At 40.1% G+C, this 15241-nt stretch overlaps 1 pseudogene; it reads right to left on the minus strand.

Moving 5' to 3' along the window:
• Nucleotides 1–1294: 1294 nt before the first annotated feature.
• The window catches only part of LOC116321011, a 30897-nt pseudogene continuing 16950 nt past the window's right edge, over nucleotides 1295–15241 (minus strand).

Raw genomic sequence — 15241 nt, forward strand, 5'->3', positions numbered from 1 at the left:
TCGGACATTCAAGTGTGTAAGGTAGTAAGGGTTCAAGTGTTGACAGAGCAGCTCCACTCTCATACTCCACAATAACATTTTTGTGGTAAGAAGACTTGGGATCATCTATCTTAAGGGTTCTTGCTGTTCGACCATATCTGTTTAAAAAGTCTTTTAAAGCTTCATCAGCGTCTGTGCCTGTAATCCCACTAACAATAACTGAGTTTGGGATTTTAACATTCTCTCTGTCAACTATTTCCATTTTGCCGGACTTGGCCTATTTTTGAGGTCTGGGTCAGGAAAACAACCTTGAGGAATCAATTACTACTCCTGGCTGGCTCGCCACTTCTGTAACACTTCTGGAGTCGTTACAGTACACTAGGACCAGTTAGGTTCGACTACTAGAGTAGTAATGAGTGCAGCATGTAATAAAGACCACAGACCAGAAAATAAGTTTAAATTGCCGGCTTGTTATTTTGCAAAAAAACAGATAATAGACAGTTGACAAACATTATATAAAACATTCAAATTCACATTTAAAGAAAACGAGGTATTTTCTTTCCCTTTTTGTTCAGTAATTTCTGTTAATTTATCCTATTTATTTCAAAACCTCTTATTTGGCTTTAAAAGGATGTTATCTTCAACCTAGGTTATTGTTTTATTCATTTCAAGTTCTAAGTTCAAGTTTATCCTTTGACCTATTTGAATTAACACTGTGTTATTTAAATCAAGCTTAGTTCTTTTAAGCCCAAGATTTAATTTAATCTTGGTCTAAGTTCACCTGTACATTTCAACCAGTTCTTATTTTGTTTTAACCCAACAAAATTATTTACATTTCCATTAACACCATTACAGCATTAAAATGTAAGGTTGACCAAAATAAATTACAAAAACATGTAAAAACTGAAAACAATTCAGCAAAAGGCTGAACAAATCCCTTAAACAAACAAATAAACAAAAGAAAATTGTCTCTGTGTCCTTTAACTATAAATCCTGGAATTGCTCTGAATGATTATCCAGTGCTTTGAAAGTCCACTGTTCTTTTGCAGAGGTGTATGGATTAATCCTACCAGTTTTTTTAGTGAAAGAGTTCAACGTCCAGCAGGGGGCAGTTTCCTTTTTCCTGCTCGGTACAGTTCAATGGGTCCCTGGGTGGCTCGCCATCTTGTTGCTCGCTCAGCGGATCAAACTCCGATTCTAGCTCGGCATTTCCGATCCAAACCTTAATGGCCTACCATAACAACAAAGCAATATACATAAACATTTGAAAATAACACACGGGTAGCCCTTAAATAACAGTAAAAGTCCGTTTTTCCAGCTTATTCAGTCTTAAATGAGGTGACGCCAATATGGCGCGCTGAAATACCGTCAAAGGCCTTTGAACTACAGCCTGTGTGTCGGTTAAGCACCAATCCACCGTTTTTAACATAAAACAGCATAAATCTGCTACCTTGACTTTCCATTTGCATGAAATGAGCAATATAATACAACAAAACATTTCTTGCATGAAATAAAATACAATTTCTGAACTCACCAAGTCCCGTTCGGTTATGTTCACAACGTCACCAAGGCAAAGACAGGTCGGAAAAAACAAAAATATATTCTCCAGAGTACAAAAATGGCTTTATGTAGGCTTCTGACTTGTTTTTTAATATTTTTTCACTCGTTTAGGCAGCAGCTCCGCAACGACTATCTGCATTTCTCCCTCTCCAGCATCAAAAAGAAGGAACAACCCGATTGGGTGTGGCTGATCACAGGAGTCACGCTGCAGCGTACCCTTTCACAATAAGAGTCTGAACACATATTTTAGCCATTTTACCTGAATTAACATAAAAACACCATAAATTAGCAAGTTTTTAACCTTTTAACACGTTTTTAAACACAATTGAAATCTTATACCATGAATTATATCATTGCTGATGTTTTTAATGAATTTCCTTAACCATTATGTTCTATTTATTGACAACTATTTATCACCAGTAATATATTTCTTATGACTGTTTTTACTAACAGGCTTTTATCTATTGACAACTGTTAACCAGGGTTACATATGAAACAACACCTACTCAGGTAGGTGGCTCAGGAGTTAGAGCATGTCATCACTAGACAGGCGGTAGGTGGTTCAATCCCTAAAAAAGTGTTTGTATGAATGTGTGTGTGAATGGTGTTTAAAGTACTTTGAGTACTCAAGTAAAAAAGCACTATATGAGAACCAGTCCATTTACCCATCTCCAGTCTTTATGCTACGCAAACTACCATCTAGCGTCAGCTCCTTAGTTAATGGAGAGTCACAAGAGGTTTGCTGTTATTATTAATTAATTATCAACAGCATTGATGGAGGAAAATTCACTGGTTGCTTTAAAGGAGAGAATTCATGTTAGAGCCAATATCTAGACATAAATTTAGGCATTTACACCCAGAATTTACAGAGACTGTTGTAAGTATACCTAAACTCTTTCACCGCAGTAGGGCCATTGTGGCTACTACATTATTACTGCTGCTAAATGGAAACCTGACACCACCAACATAGTGAACCTTGAATTATAGAGTAGCAGAAGACAACACTGTCAACTAAGCACAATAAAGAGTCAGTTGGAGTAGAGCCCCACCATCATCCCATCCTATAGTCAAGACTACTAAAAAGACATAAGCTCTGGAAGATCCACCACACAGTCTACTCCAGCCCCAGTTTTCAGCCCTTGACTCCTGTACATTCAAGATTCAGCTATTCTCTGGTTTGCATAGGCAGCAACCTGCCCAGTCAACCTTTCTGACCTGCTCCTTATTCCCTTAATATCCCAACCCCTTTAAATTCTGCAGTAAATATTAATCTTTCTATATAACTCTAGTTTCCTATCTGTTTGTGTTGTCAGCTAATCCTCTTAGCTATGGCTCATTGGATAGGAGAGTGGTTATTAAAATATGTAACCAATAAGCACTGCAAGGCAACCAAGTGTAGCACGATTGAAGAGCTCAGCATTTCAAAAAAAAGGGGTAAATATAACCCCTGGAAGGTTCGTGGTATAAATGATCCTTATCATTTGTAATGATCATTGTTGTGTTTTTTCATTTAGGTGTAGGCTAAGCCATGGTTCAGAGACGGCAGTGATTTCTTCTAGTAGTTACACATTTATTTAAAAACACCAAGGGAGTCCAATTTAAACCCAGTGGTTCTACTGTTCTAGGATCCAAGTGTACAAGTTAGCAACGTCCTGTTTACAAAAGTGGTAGAACGCTTCCAGTTCTTAGGCACAACAATCACGCTTCATTGGCCACAGACTTTCAGGACCTCTGTGCTGCCTGGAGGGGAAAAGAAGTTATTTTAATTCTAATTAACTTAAAAAAAGAGTCCAAAGTTCTCTCTCCACCCTATCCACATTTTTCAGCTCACCTGTCTAGCTGACTCCAGTAGAGATGCTGACTCAGCCTGGCCCATCTGTTGCACCATCCTGTAGAGAGCACCTTCTTTGTTTTGCAGCAGGGTATAGGGGTGGTCGAACTCCTGGATGGTCCCGCTCTCCAGCACCTTAAAAATAGACAAATGTCCACTTCACCAATAACGGTAAACTTACAGTCCTTTAAAAGCTAGCATGTGAAAAATATATAAAGACTAACACACTACACAGCAGTAATAATGAACTCAAATTAGTTTAAAAAAGGTGCTGCATCTCAAAAACTACTTTGGAAAATATATCTATAAATTGGGACAATCCTGATCGTAACCTTTACCAATATCAGTTATTTCATGGGCCCAGAACTTTAAATCCATTCACTGTGACTGATTCGTCTGTTATCCAGACATGTAACAGTTCTCTGCAGTCCTCTTTTTTTAACTGACAACCTGCTAAGGATGAGCCAAACAGGAACCTGGCCAGTGCATGATTGCGTTCACGATCATTAGGCATGGGTACTGATTGACAAAATGCATTTCCCACCCCTATGAAAACTGATTAACACAGTGTCAGACTGAAATGGACAGCTAAAGTTAAAATTTAAAGATCCTCAAGGTGTTCTCGAGAGATAATATGATTATAAAACATGGTTGATTGAAATTAAATTAAACTGCACTGAGACAGAAGGGATGACTCACAAGTATGCGGTCACTGTCTATAATGGTGTTGAGGCGATGCGCGATAGTGATCACTGTGGATTCTTCGAACTTGTCTCGTATGGTTTTCTGGATCAGCTCGTCTGTCCTGTAATCACAGCAACAACCAAAACACAGTAGAAACATATGGGAGAGGTGTGCTGAGAAAACTAGTGAATGTGTAATGACATTTCTGTGTGTGCATTATATGTGCTGGCAATGTGTTTGGAGGACCTCGGGTCCACGTTAGCTGTGGCTTCATCGATGATGAGGATGCGGTTCTTCCTCAGGATGGCTCTAGCTAGACACACCAGCTGCCTCTGGCCCACACTGAAGTTGGAGCCCGACTCAACCAAGACAGCCTCCAACTTTCCAGGGAGCTCCTCCACCACAGACTTCAGCTGTACCTTTATTTATACGGAGCAACCATCAAGAACTTTCTTTGGTTTGTTCTTTTAAACAAGGTCCTTGATTAGAGTTTCTAAAAACAATCAAATGACATATACAGTGCATCCAAAAAGTATTGACAGTGCTTCACTTGCTTCACAGCCTTATTCCAAAATAGATTAATTTCATTTTCATTTCTCATAAAGTGAAATAAAAACACTGGCAGTCGCAAGGGCCAAACCCCAGAATTCTAGCAGATGCACCTATGGTAAAAATCCTACAGTGGCTTGCAAAAGTATTAACTTCTCCACATTTTGTCACATTACAGCCACAAACATGAATCAATTTTATTGGAATTCCACGTGAAAGACCAATACAAAGTGGTGTACACGTGAGAAGTGGAACGAAAATCATACATGATTCCAAACATTTTTTACAAATAAATAACTGCAAAGTGGGGTGTGCGTAATTATTCAGCCCCCTTTGGTCTGAGTGCAGTCAGTTGCCCATAGACATTGCCTGATGAGTGCTAATGACTAAATAGAGTGCACCTGTGTGTAATCTAATGTCAGTACAAATACAGCTGCTCTGTGACGGCCTCAGAGGTTGTCTAAGAGAATATTGGGAGTAACAACACCATGAAGTCCAAAGAACACACCAGACAGATCAGGGATAAAGTTATTGAGAAATTTAAAGCAGGCTTAGGCTACAAAAAGATTTCCTATTAGTCGTGCACTGCACAAAGTTGGCCTTTATGGAAGAGTGGCAAGAAGAAAGCCATTGTTAACAGAAAACCATAAGAAGTCCCGTTTTCAGTTTGGCACAAGCCATGTGGGGGACACAGCAAACATGTGGAAGAAGGTGCTCTGGTCAGATGAGACCAAAATGGAACTTTTTGGCCAAAATGCAAAACGCTATGTGTGGCGGAAAACTAACACTGCACATCACTCTGAACACACCATCCCCACTGTCAAATATGGTGATGGCAGCATCATGCTCTGGGGGTGCTTCTCTTCAGCAGGGACAGGGAAGCTGGTCAGAGTTGATGGGAAGATGGATGGAGCCAAATACAGGGCAGTCTTGGAAGAAAACCTCTTGGAGTCAGCAAAAGACTCGAGACTGGGGCGGAGGTTCACCTTCCAGCAGGACAACGACCCTAAACATAAAGCCAGGGCAACAATGGAATGGTTTAAAACAAAACATATCCATGTGTTAGAATGGCCCAGTCAAAGTCCAGATCTAAATCCAATCGAGAATCTGTGGCAAGATCTGAAAACTGCTGTTCACAAACGCTGTCCATCTAATCTGACTGAGCAGGAGCTGTTTTGCAAAGAAGAATGGGCAAGGATTTCAGTCTCTGAATAATTACGCACACCCCACTTTGCAGTTATTTATTTGTAAAAAATGTTTGGAATCATGTATGATTTTCGTTCCACTTCTCACGTGTACACCACTTTGTATTGGTCTTTCACGTGGAATTCCAATAAAATTGATTCATGTTTGTGGCTGTAATGTGACAAAATGTGGGAAAGTTCAAGGGGGCCGAATACTTTTGCAAGCCACTGTAGGTGTCTTCCTAGGAAACATGACCTCTGATCTTTATCTTGAGGTTGAGGTCACAGAGATTCAAACTCGTGGTTCAAACTATGGTATGAATTTGAAAATCCTACGTCACCTAGTTCTTGAATCTTTGCATTCGCAATGTTGGGTAAGACTGACAAGGTGATGATAACACCCCATCGGGCTTTTACGGTTGAGGCATAAAAAGTTAGCTTGAAATTCTCGCAAATTTAGAAAGTAGAAGACAAAAATACAACATGTATTTTCCAATGTACATAAGTATTCACAACCTTTGCTCAATACTTTGTTGAAGCACCTTTGGCAGCAATTACAGCCAAATTACAGCCAGTCTTTTTAAGTATGATGCTATGACCTTGGCGCACGTATTTTTGCGCATTCTTCTATGCAGAAACTCTCAAGCTCCATCATGTTGAATGGGGAATGTTGGTACACAGCCATTTTCACATTTCTCCTGTAGCTCAGTGGGGTGGCTCTGGTATCGGCCAGATGATGAGCGGTGCCTGGTTTCCTCCAGACATGAATCTTGGCATTCAGGCCAAAGAGTTCAATCTTTGTTTCATCAGACCAGAGAATTTTGTTTATCATGATCTGGAGATCCTTCAGGTGCCTTTTGCCAAACTCTAGATGGGCAGTCATGAGCCTTTTTCTGAGGAGTGGCTTCCATCTGGCCACTCTACCATACAGGACTGATGGATGGAGTGCTGCAGAAATGGTTGTTCTTCTGGAAGGTTCTCCTCCTTGACTAAAGCCCCTCTACCCCAATTGTTCAGACTGGCTAGGCTGCCAGCTCAAGGAAGACTCCTGGTGGTTTCAAACTCATTCCATTTATGGATTATCTGGGCCATTGTGCTCATTGGGACCTTTAAGATCTGTACCTTGATCTGTCTCTCCAAGGTCTACAGACCATTCCTTGAACTTCATGGCTTGGTTTCTGCTCTGACATGCACTGTCAACTATGGAACCTCATATAGACAGGTCTGTCTTCTAAATGACGTCCTGCCAAATGACCTTTCCACAGGTGGACTCCAATCAAGTAGTAGAAACATCTGACAGATGATCGGTATAAACAGGATGCACCTGAGCTCAATTTTGAGTATCATGGTAAAGCCTATGAATACTTATGCACCTTATATTTTCATTTTTTTTAATTTTATTTTATTTTTTATTTATTTATGTCCCTTAGATATAGGGTGAGGAGTTCAGCCATCCAGGAGGGGCTCAGAGTAGAGCCGCTACTCCTCCACATCGAAAGGAGCCAGTTGAGGTGGTTCGGGCATCTGACAAGGATGCCTCCTGGGGACCTCCTGGGTGAGGTGTTCCGGGCATGTCCACCGGGAGGAGGCCCCAGGCCAGACCCAGGACACGCTGGAGAGATTATATCTCTTGGCAGGCCTGGGAATGCCTTGGTGTTCCCCCAGACACGCTGGAAGAGATGGCTGGGGAGAGGGAGGTCTGGGCTTCTCTGCTTAGGCTGCTGCCCTGTGACCTGGCCCCAGAGAAAAGGAAGAGAGAGGATGGATGGATGGATGGATGGATGGATGGATGGATGGATGGATGGATGGATGGATGGATGGATGGATGGATGGATGGATGGATGGATGGATGGATATGTTTAATAAATTTCCATGAATTTCAAACTTTTTTCACTTTCTTAATATGGGTGCAAGGGGTGAAAATGAATTTAATGCAATTTTGAATAAATCTGAAACATGACAAAACGTGGAAGAAGTGAAGTGCTGTGAATAATTTGGTGCACTGCAATATTTAGAATGCAATATGTATTATTAAAATAAAATCACTCAAAAGAAATCCAGCTTAAGTGCATAAACTGTAACTACATAGTATACTTTCTGTCTAACCAAAGATATTTATAAGTACAAGAGTATATGTATGCTGTGAAAAAACTGGAAGCTGTAACTAAAGTCCTGGATGTGATTACTAGCCTCTTCCAGAGCTTTCCACAGGTCTTCATCACTATGCTGGTTAAAAGGGTCCAGGTTTGTCCTCACAGTGCCAGTAAACAGAACTGGGTCCTGGAAAACAAAGAAGAGAGAAGTGAGGCAGAATCACAGATATACTTAATTTGAGCATAAATACAAGGTGTATTAATCAGTTTCATACTGCACATTTTACATATAAAAATACAAAGAATTGCCATTTTTAATTTAATTTATTTAATTTGCTTTCATTTTGTTTTTCTTTTTTTTTAATTCCTCAAAAAAAATAAGCCTTGAAGCCCCATTTTCTTTTACCACTGCTTGGCTTACAAACGAACAGATCCTTAGAGTCAAATGTCACAGAGGAGTTTGTTTTATAACTTCAGCATTTTGCTACAAAGCTCCACATGCAGGTTCACACAAGTGTTACATTATAAAGTCCTGCCAACAGGTGATGATAACACGATAAGATACACAGCAGTGCATGGGCAGAAGCAAAGAAGAACATGGGTACTAAACACAAGTGCAAAATTATGTAGGCCTACGATTTAAGGTCTCTCTCTTCAGGCAGGTGTTCTGTGCAGCCACGATAAATTTTCCTCATAAATTCTGTTAAGTCCAGCTTTGAAATGTAATATCAAAAAACAGAATAGACAGAATAGGTGTCATCTGATGTTGTACCTGAGGAATGATGGACATCTTCTGGCGCAGGTCATGGAGGCCGATCTCAGAGGTCACAACACCGTCGATGTAGATCTTCCCCTGGGGCTCTGCCAGGCGGAACAGAGCCGAGACCAGAGAGCTTTTCCCCGCTCCTGTTCTACCCACAATACCGACCTGACCCAGAGGAACACACAGAACATCAACAGCTGATCATCACTCAGACCTACTCACTATCTGTCAGCAAACAAATGTGTCACCTTCTCTTTGGCTTGAAACGTGGCACTAATCTCTTTGAGGACCGGCAGTTCGTCTGTGTTGTAGAAGAAGTTCACTCGATTAAAGGTTATCATTCCTTGGCTCGGCCAATCAGAGGGAGGACGCTGCTGAGTTTCCCAGGGCCCTTCATTTTTTAGCTCAGTGTACTCCACCACCCTCTCCACTGATGTCATCTGAAAAAATCATGAGCTCCCTTCAGCAGGTCATAACAGCATGTCATGTGAATATCTGATAACAGAAGAAAAAAGCCTTAAATTTAAATGTCACTCTGTTTTTACCATGTTCTCCACTTCGGCACTTTGTCTCACTGTCCACTGGAAGTTTCCCATCAGTGTCACAGCATAGGTAAGAACCAGGCCTACCTCTCCAGCCACCAGCCCTAATAAATTTAAGAAGGAAAAAAAAAGACTACATGAGTTTATTCTTCTAAACCTATTTAACAAAATGTTGAATTGGCCAGGGTGCTGCAAGTTTAGCTTTTTTAGCTTTAGCTTGGACAAAAGTATTGCAGTCAGTAACACAGCGCCATCTTTACATCATTTTTAGTCAAATCGTTTTGTAACTGCAAAAGTACAAGATCATTGTGCAAAGAAACTGACACTAGTAAGAGAAATGATAGCAAAAAACATATATTCACTGAGATGGTTCTACCCTCATAAAATTAGGAGTGATCTTGAATCTTACTTGAGCTTTACAGTGAGATGAGTATAGAAAAACCCTTTTACCCAGTGGATCATTTTTTCTGTTTTATTTAAACCACAAAACAGAAAATAAAACTGTATGCAGATGCCAGATCTATCACAAATTACATGCATCATTTGCAAGGTCTCCAATAATCAGGAGTCTAATGAGCTTGGAAAGAAAAGCGTCTGGACTTTTCCTTGAAGATGTTTCACCTCTCATCCGAGAAGCTTCTTCAGTTCTAAGAGCAACTGGTGGAGAGTCCCAGATTTTAAGCCCTATCTGAGTGTTCCCCCAAGAGGGTCATGGACCCCTATTGATCCTCTACCTAATCACACAAGCCAAGGTGTGAAAACGGGTGTGGGTCACAGCCAAGGTTTTTGGTGAACTCACTGTGAAGCCTAGCCCGACCCAAATCAGGAGCTTTAATTAACTAATTCATTTTTTTAAAAAAATCAAAGCCAGTAACGTAACACCGTAAATAAGACAGGACTGAAACCTTGGTAAAAATCAAGTGTTGTCACACGATCGCTCTGAATCAAGATAGGAACAGAATTAATCAGTATTTGAGATTATTGAAGGAGAGTTGAATGAATGTACTGTTCTTAATTCTTTACCATCTCTGAGTAATATCAAGCCAAATGCTGTGAGGGTAATAAATATGGAGCAAATGCTGTCGAGGCGTAGTGCAAACCAGCGGGAGGTCATCAGGAACAAAAACCAGGCCTCTGAAACAAAAGAGCAGAAAAAAACCTTGAGGTCGAGTCATTGAGATTTGAACTTGAGCCAACAATACTCCATCAGCATTTTACAGCTCAGGGGTACAAAACTGCAAAAGCAGACTTATTTTTTGGATTTGGATTATTACAGGGCAAATTATAGACCCAGTTTGTTGTTCAGTTTCTTATTTGTCTTTGGAGATTTCTTTTTGCTTCGTTGAGCAGGTACGTCATGCATTGAAGCCCTGACTGCAGTGGCCTGGGTTCAAGTCTTCACCATTTTGCTTCATGTCTTTCAAAAATGCACCATAGTAAAGTTGTCTCACAGAATTTTTGGTCTTAACACTCTAAAGTAACACTGAAAACTAATCAGTGACTTTACAAATTCAAGTCAGCTTGGAAAGTGTAAAAGTTTATTCTTAAAGAGTAAACCTGAGTGCAGGTCCTGATGGGCATCAAAGTCTTTCGTTAACTTCTCTTCTGATCTGGAAGCTCTGATTGTAGAAAGACCATTAAGGGAAGAGGACAGGTGTGAGAGAACTGGACTCCGAGCTGTAGGAAGGGCAAAATGAATAGACAAGAACTACTTTTGTCGGCCCTTTCAGATCATTTTTTCTCCCAAAACAAATTATATAAATAATAAATCAACGTACTTGTTGACTCAAGGCGTTTGACATCACGTGAGGTACGAAGGTACAAGCTCCTCAAATACAGAAAGATTAACATGAGAGGCACAACAGGGATGAGGATGAGAGGAATAACTGAGGCTGCCACCGCGATAACGCCAACATTCTGTAAAAATAACTTAAAAAAAACATCACATAATGAAAAATAATGAAAATACTGAAAGATCTTGTTAAGTCAAAATAAAGAACATACAAAGTAATGAGTGCTACACCTTCTTATCATTTAAGTGTGGCGCTGTAATAGTGGCAACAGTCAGTTCATGAAATTTCTTCCCTCCTAGATATTCCACATTCAGCTTTAAGTGGAACCATTTAGCAACCACAGCAACTCAAGCATGGAGTGGCAGAGTTACAGAGTGGGGTCACTCTGCTGAGGCACATAGCGCATTTAAAAAGCTACCAGTGTTCAAAAAGCATACAAAAACTCTATGCTGGAAGTCCCCAAAAAACTGATTCTGTTCATCTGGACGTAACGTTTTCAGTGGGAGAAACCTCTGACACAGCCAGGCTCAGGGAGGGGCGGCCATCTGCCGCAACCGGTTGGGGTGAGAGAAGGAAGAAAGGATAAAAGACATGCTGTGGTAGAGACCCAGAGATACCTCCCCAGCCTTATAAACAGCACATTTGCACAATCACTGAAACCAGCCCACTGAATGAACAATGGACTGTGGGGTCAGTTCCTTGATTGTTAATATGCAAATTGCCATGACCATTGATCAACAACTACTGATCAAAGCCCACTGATTATTGATCAAGGGCATGGGTATAATCACAGAGAGTTGTTGAATGGCTGCAGTCACAGCATTGTAAGATGGTGAAAGATGTACGCTTAGGCCCCCTCCTCGATTCAGAGATGGTCTTTCCCTTTTCACGTAAATGGCCTCCTTGACTCTGCGCTCAAACCAGCGTTCCTCCCTGTCCAGGATGTGTACATCCTCATCATTGAATTGGGGAAACCTGCAGTCAGCTGAGACTGAAGAAGTCACTTGGATGAGTGGTGAAACGTTTCTCCCACTGAAAACGCTACGTCCAGATGAACAGAATCAATTTTTGGGGATTTCCTTACCTGGATGATTGAGCATGTATGCTGGAAGGTTCATAGCATGGGTTTCTGTGGACAAGCAGCTCCTGTAAATGTAACATGGTGTAGGTGGCACAGCATTTTTGTCTACATATGTATATAATTTATGGTAGTCTTTACTTGATAGAAGTCCACAAAGGTGATAGGTAGCATGGAGTCCATTTGGCTGACGTCTTTGGAAAACCTGTTGAGTATTCTTCCTACAATGCGGATACAGTTTTAATTAACAGGACTATGTTGTCAAAGAGCAGAATGTCAACTTTAAAATATTCTGTGTTCTAAGTGGATGTGAGGCCTGCAGTTCAGACTTTAGAAGTTTCTGGCTAATGTGTGTGATTGCTTATTGAAAATGGTTTAAAGCATTCCAAATTAAATCAAATCTGTGAGCAGAATGTGAGAAAATGACAGCTTTAAAGTTATGTCCAAGATGTTTATGCATTCTGTTACAGAGATATCAACTAAAGTAAGCAGGCTAAGATGTTAATACCAGCCTTAAAAGCTTTCAGTGTCTCCTCCGGTGTTGTTGGTTAGTTAGCAAGATTTAACTCTGCTGTTTGTCTTTTAAACATTGGGGATTGACACCTATGAATTTTCTAGTGAAACACTGCCCCAATTGATGACAGTTTTGATTCATTTTTTAATTAGAGTCTTACATTTTACACCTTTAAACAATGAACACTGGGCAGATAAATATGTGACTGTTTCCTCTTAAAAATAAAAATAAATACTGTGTAGGCCTCACCTATGGGGTTGACATCAAAGAAGCTAGTGGAGCACAGCACTAAACATGCTGTTGTGCAGAGTCTGAGCTGATCTCACCAGTCCGTGAAATATCACTAAACTCCTGGCAAAACCAAAAACCACAGCTGCTGCTGTCAAGCCTAAAATTAAACACAGGAGGACTATATTAAAAAACTAGTTTAGTATTTGATTTACAGTAGGATATCCTACCAAATAATATAACATAATGGACACTTAACATACATGGTAGTCAACAATAGTATTTGAAGATTTCAGTAAGAACTACAGGACTGAAAGGCTTACCTGAATAAACGCTGAGGTAAAAAGAGAGATTAAACTCTTGGTAACTAGTAACATTCATTCCACTTTTAAGGCTAACACCAGTGACTCTGCTGTTTGTGCCGTTAGTAAAATCATGTCTTGCCCTGTCAGGTGAGAAGACAATTAAACAAAGTGTGAAACATAAGAACATAACTTACACAGTCTAATAAAAATGTTCTGTAATTAAAGGAATAGAAAAGTAAGGTACTGGCTCTACAGAACTGGACTAAAGTCCTGATCTACCACTAATTTCTTTATACTTTGCTAGGAAAATGAGACACGGATGTAGCGATTTATTGAAAACATACATAGAAATACAGGAAAGAAGGCAAAAATAGAGGTTTTTTTTTTTTGCCTTCCCACTGTCCCCAAAGCGCTTGCTGTTTTCTCAAATCTCTTTGTAGGGCCTTTACATTACAATATATCTAAAAAAGTTTTAGCTCCTTGGAAGCAAATTATAAAGAAATGAGGTGTATCTCAAGACTTGCACAGTATTACACAGTACTACAAGTGTGGTGAGTTCTCACCAGTATACCAACCACCAGTCCTGAAGGATATATGCCACCTATTGAAAAAAAAAAAAACAACCAATAAAAAAAATGTTCAACTTGGTTTTGTTTCTTATATTTACAATGAATAAAAACATTGCATTAAAAATCTCCATTCACTTGCTAATGGTACCATTAGAGGTCTGTGACTTACCTCAGCTATAATACTTAGAAATACTATAACCATTAAAACCAGAAGGCTACAGCCTGCCGTGAAGTATGTAAAATAAACTTGACTGCTGACATTTCCATCAGCTCGTGTCTCCTCTGCAATAGTTTGAATAGCTTCAACCTGCAAAACAAGAAATGATCCAGGCACATTTTTATACTTAAACATAGTTTTACTGTTTGTAATCTCAGAACAACACTGACACTTCATGATAGTGCATCTAAAATAATATTAATGAGAAGTATATATATCATGAAAACATAGACAGAGAAATCACACTTCTCCATCTGACAATCTAATGGACGACTCTGGGTTTGGTAATCTCGAGGAGAATGGTACTTTTCTGACTGTGCCAGGTGTCATGTTTGGTGTGGGGTTAATTTCAGGACCTGGGTTTGGACCCTTAGTTCCAGGGAAAGGAATTTTCAATGCTTCATTTTGGACAATTTAATTCTCCCAACTTCGTGGGAACAGTTTGGGGATGGCCTCTTCCTGTTCCAACATGACTGCACAAATGAGAACATGGATCAGCGAGCTTGGTGTTAAAGAACTTGACTGAGTCCTGACCTCAACTCAACAGAACACCTTTAGGATGAATTAGAGCGAAGATCGTGAGCTAGTCCTTCTTGTCCAACGTCAGTGTCTGACCTGATAAATGTGTGTCTGGAGGAATGGTCAAATGAGCAAATACTTTTGACAGTATAGTTTTTTCTTATATACAGTATTTATTACATGTAACATGAAATTTGACTGGAAGGAACTGTAGAGAAGGAAAAGGTGAGAATTATTTCAAAGCTGTTGAAAGGATTGTCAAGAATAGCTGATTTAAGAAATTGGGAGACCTCACATGGAGTGGAAATGGACACATACAGATGAGCTGAAAGCTGCCATCAGAGCAATCTTAGCTTCAGTAACAACTTTACAGTGCCTGCATGCTGACTACCTACACGCCACATCACATTGATGCAGTAATTCAGTGTTAAGTGTGTAAGTGCTGTGTATATGTATCATCCATTATCATATCATGTACCATGAATGAAGACCACACAGCACCATATCAGCTCAATAGAGCACTTCACTCTCAGACTGCAGGCTTACTTGTTGTTGCTACAATATTTGGAAGGCAGAGCCTTCAGCTTTCAGGCCCCTCTCCGTAGAACCAGCTTCTAGTATGGATTCAGGAGACAGACACCATCACTACTAAGATTAGGCTTAAAACTTTCCTTTTTGATAAAGCATATAGTAAGGGCTGGATCAGGTGACCCTCAAGCCTCCTTTAGTGCTGCAATAGGTCTAGGGTGCTGGGGGCTTCCCATGATGTGCTAAGTGCTTTTTCTTCATCTTTTTTTTTCTTTTTAAGAGGTTGGGGATTTGAGATAGTTGAT

The sequence above is a fragment of the Oreochromis aureus genome, linkage group 23, assembly GCF_013358895.1.
Source record: "Oreochromis aureus strain Israel breed Guangdong linkage group 23, ZZ_aureus, whole genome shotgun sequence".
Classification (NCBI taxonomy): Eukaryota; Metazoa; Chordata; class Actinopteri; order Cichliformes; family Cichlidae; genus Oreochromis; species Oreochromis aureus.